Raw genomic sequence first — 4,758 nt, forward strand, 5'->3', positions numbered from 1 at the left:
GCCTTCTGGAAAAACAGGACAATCCTGTGTGCTTAACATTCCTGGGATCCCTGGGGATGGGTTCTAGGACTTTGTGCTCCCAACAGAAATACAAGGAGGAAAAATTAAAAGAAGTGGGAAATGGCCTGGATTCAGTAGGAGGGTGAGGCAGGAGAATTCTGCATTCAGCTGTGAAAGCTGGACTATCCATTCTGGAGGTTATGAAGGGTTTACAGTGGACCATGCTGGCAACATTGACTCTTAAAAAAAGGTGATGAGCTACATGAATTCACTTGGACATGAACTAACTTTTGACAATGTATTAGTAATAAAAAATAATAACCATTTATTAAACACCTGCTATATACTAGGCACTCAGAGACTTTCTTATGCCTCTTGCAACATACAACTGTTTTTGCATGTCCTGATGCTTACTGTAACCACACAGGAGGTCGACCCCTCACACCCTGCTTTTCACAGCCTTACAGCAAGCAGCTCATCATTCACTCACATAAAGGATTCAAATGCATAGATGTGGAATAACCAAGATGCATATACATATGACATATAGTAACCTATAACAGAAAAGCACTCTGAGGCATAAGACAGAGAAGTTCACAGAGGAGGGAAAGGTGTACTTCCTTTTGGGGCCTCCTCGAATGTGGATGATTTGGTGGTAAGCCACTAACAGATGCTGCTCGGTTTCGTGTCACTTACAGAATGGCCTGAGGCTCAGTTGCCTTGGGGACAATCCATGTTGAGACTCGGAGGGTCAGGTTGTTGACCCTCTTACCGTTTCTGTGATCTCCTGCTCTCTCCCCTAGTTCATACTGTTTTCTGATAACTATGGTGTCTATTTCCCAGTCCACTCAATGCTGTGACTGAAGTACACTACAGAATGGTGGCCACACGAGGATGGTGGCCTCACGAGGATGGTGGCCTCATGAGGATGGTGGCCTCACCAGGATGGTGGCCTCACGAGGATGGTGGCCTCACAAGGATGGTGGCCACACGAGGGTGGTGGCCACACGACTGCCGCCAACACCCAGAAGATATCTCTTCTTCCTTGAGAAAGAAAACATTAAGGAAGGAGCCACAGGGGACCAAAGACCCTCCAATGCATGGCAGTCTAGGAGCTTGTGCCTGTCCGGTTCTCAGAGCTGGTCTGCAGTGTAGCGGTAACGCCAGCATTACCAATACCCGTTTACCATGTCTGAGCGAAGGGCTGCGGATTAAAAAATAGAGACAAGAGACAGCGGGTCATCCATACGATTGGATGTCGAATGCCGTTTATTGAAAGAGGGAAGAAACCTTAAATACATACAGGCTTACAGCACAAATGGAGGAACCCCCGGAGGGCAGAAGTTCGCTACCAATGGTCTACATTCCAGACCCAATGTTCTACATTCTTGCATCTAAGTTGTTAAAGCCCAAAATGCAGGATACACAAACAAGGAACTTCCCTTAAGCATTCAGAAGGGTGGATACCGGCAGGGAATCTGAATAGGGAGGACATCTTATCAAGGTCAGCAAGCAAGGCCGCAGCCACTCCCAGTCGGGGGCCAGGGCCCATGGCGCCCACACTGCAGCAGTGTGCTGCTGTGCCTGTCCGGTTCTCAGGGCTGGTCTGCAGCGGTGTGCTGCTGCGCCTGTCCGGTTCTCAGGGCTGGTCTGCAGCGGTGTGCTGCTGTGCCTGTCCGGTTCTCAGATCCTCAATGCACTGATGAGTCTACAGATGAGACTTTTTATTCCTTATTTTAGAAACTCAGAAACTCAGGTGCTGGAGAAGGGAGGTCACTTAACACCAACCCCCACTCAAGCTCTGAAAACATGGCAGCATGCATTTTGAAGAAATCTGAACAGGTCCAGAGGATGCTATGCTGAAGCTCTTGTTTTTTTCAGCTCCTGTTATCAGTGGAGTCGGGAAGAGTCCACAAGGAAATACAAAGAAACCACAGCAAACTCAGCACTTCTTCTTATTCTTTTTTTTTTTTAAAGAAATACATCAGGAGGTGTGACTTCAATCCTTTGAGCAAGATCAGCATGGTGGGCTCTGGAGGGAGAAGCATTAAGAATCCAAGTGTAATTAACCATTGGAATTCATTAGTGAAAACTACCAGGGTGCTTTGCTAATTCTGCACATTTAAAATTAGCCTTAATTTCTTGAAATAGAGACGGGCTGGGTGTTTGCAGGTAAAGCAGTCAGGATGTGTGCAGCTCCACTCTGCCCACCAGACAATCTTAGACCTTACCACATTCTCCTGAACTTCACTCTCTCTACAGCTCTGAGTGACCCAATTCTAGTCTGCATGACCAATCCTGCTTGTTTGTTTGTTTGTTTGTTTGTTTGTTTTCCAGAAAGGACCTAGGCAATAAGGAGATTCTAAACATTCTGGGATTCATTCACTTATTCATTTCATTCATTCATTAACACACTATGGTTAGGTGCTTGCTGCCTGACAGGGACTGTCATAGTTGCTGGGAACAGCCATGTGAACACGGTAGACACAACTCTGCTCTCAGAAATCCATGTTATAGGCTAGAGCTTGGAGGATAAACTATCAGCGGCTGGGTCACACGGCCTCTGTTGCTGTGACTCAGCTCTGTTGTAGTATCATCGAGCAGCAGAGATGGAGGGGGCAGCATGGGGGCTGTGTGTCAGGGTCATTTCATTTATATTGAGTAGGGGTAGAACTGGCTTTGGGCTGGGATTTGCTGACCCTGCTTCTGGCTGTGTTATCCAGCTACAAACCACACTCACCTGAGCCTCCTTCATGGCTTAGTTTGCATACAGAATGTCCTTTAGTGGCGCATGTTTGAAGGATTGGTCTATCGAGTAGTGCTGTTTACAGGCACTGTGGAGTTCATCAGGAGTGGGGGATTTATGGGAAGTTGCTAGAGATGTCCCCTTCCAGCAGATTGTGGCCGCCTGTCTCCTCATCTTTAGTTGCCTAGTCATAGGGTGAATAGCGTTGATCTTCCATGTGTTCCTTGCCATTGATACCTGGAATCTCTGCCAGAAGTCTAAATCAGTGGGCAGTCTGATCGTAAATTAGAATCCCTGAAGCCTTGAGCCAAAGCCAACCTTTCTCTTTACACATCGATTTTCTTGAGGATTTGTGATAATGGTGGAAAGCGAACACAGCCACCTGGCTTATGCTGGACAGCAGGGGCCACATCCTGCTGGCAGAGTGCATTGACATTCTCCCGGTCTGGGTACCGATGTGTCTGTTAGCCAAGCATCCAAGAGGAGCACCCATGAGCCATCAGTTGCTGGATGCTATGCCAGCCTCTTAGGACCTTACAATTCCAGGTAGACTCAGACCGTCCCTCTCTGCTGCCTTTTATCTGCTAGACCCTGTTGTGGGATATTTGATTGCACTGTGAAATCCGAGACTGTGTTAATAAAATCAACCTTGGATCAAGGGGTGGAGCCAGCAACTAGTTGACAGGAATTAGCTATAGAGAATGCGGAGGAACTAGGAATACAGATAGAGAGATGCACAGGAAGGAGTAGGGAGGGGCCTGGAGTTTTGTGGCCCTTCAGGTTTGGGACAGCTGGAGAGACATGCTCTTGCTGGATGCTTCTTGGCCTCTCCAAGCTAGCAGGTTTTCACCACAACATCTGACTCATGAGTTTTTATTGGTAAATAGAATGATAGTGACTTAGCTAAAAACTACATTTGGCAGCGGGGCAGAGCTGATGTCATTGGGACCGGAAATCCCACCAGGCCAGCCTGAGCAGCTGGGCACTGACTGTGGGGCTGCAGGACCACAGATGGCAGTTAAGATAGCAGTAGATTAGGGTACAGCTGATAAGCCAGCAGAAAAGCAAGGCTGGACTTGATGCTCAGACCTTCAACCATTCAGGAACCACTCTAGAGCAGTCTGGTAGCCACTGGTCTAATCTGCGGCAGGACAATGAAGTACCAGGACTCATCCGTGCACCAAAGAGCATCGGTGATTTTTATATACTTGTCTTTGGTGTTGATTGTCAAGTTGCTTCCTAATAGAGAACTGTAGTAGTTTGCGTGGCGATATCCCTCATAGACTCACGGATTTGAACACTTGGCACCATTTGGGGAGTTTACATGGTGTCCCCTTATCGGAGGATATCTTCACTGGAGATGAAAATTTAAAGACTGGCGCAGTTTTCAGTTGCTCTCACTGCTTCATGCTTGCAATGTGAGGTGTGAGTGCTCAGCTTCAAGTTCCTGCCACCACGCCTACTGGTCTTCCCTCACAAACTCAAGTTCCTCTGGAAACACAAGCCAAAGTAAACTTTCTTCCTCAAGTCACCTTCGTGTTTTTATCACAGCAACAGAAAAGTAATACAAGAAGGAAAGACAGACATGTGTACATGTGGAAGGCTGTGTGGTTACTGGACTATGGTAAGGAAAAAGCATCTGAGACCCACTAAGATGCAGTATGAGCATGAAAAGCTGGGAGAGTTTATGGTCCTCACCTTCACAGATCTTCTCATGACTGAGACATTGGTGTCAATGGTGAAATTCTATGAAGGGTCTAAGGTGCCCTTCCTGCCCTGTTCTTGCTGGGAAGTCCCAACAGAGAGAAAATAAAGTACCTCTTGTCTTAACAGAGAGAAAATCTTGAAGGTTTTAAACCAATTAAGGAGTGGGGGGTTAGAAAAATGAAGCTTGAGCGTGGAAACAGCTGTAAACCTACTGCTGGGGGTGTCAAGAGGCCAGGACCTGGAGAGGGAGACATCAAGATTAACAAATGAAAGGAGCCATTTGGCAAAAAATCTGGTGACTCCGC

This window comes from Peromyscus maniculatus, chromosome 5 (assembly GCF_049852395.1).
Source record: "Peromyscus maniculatus bairdii isolate BWxNUB_F1_BW_parent chromosome 5, HU_Pman_BW_mat_3.1, whole genome shotgun sequence".
Taxonomy (NCBI): Eukaryota; Metazoa; Chordata; class Mammalia; order Rodentia; family Cricetidae; genus Peromyscus; species Peromyscus maniculatus.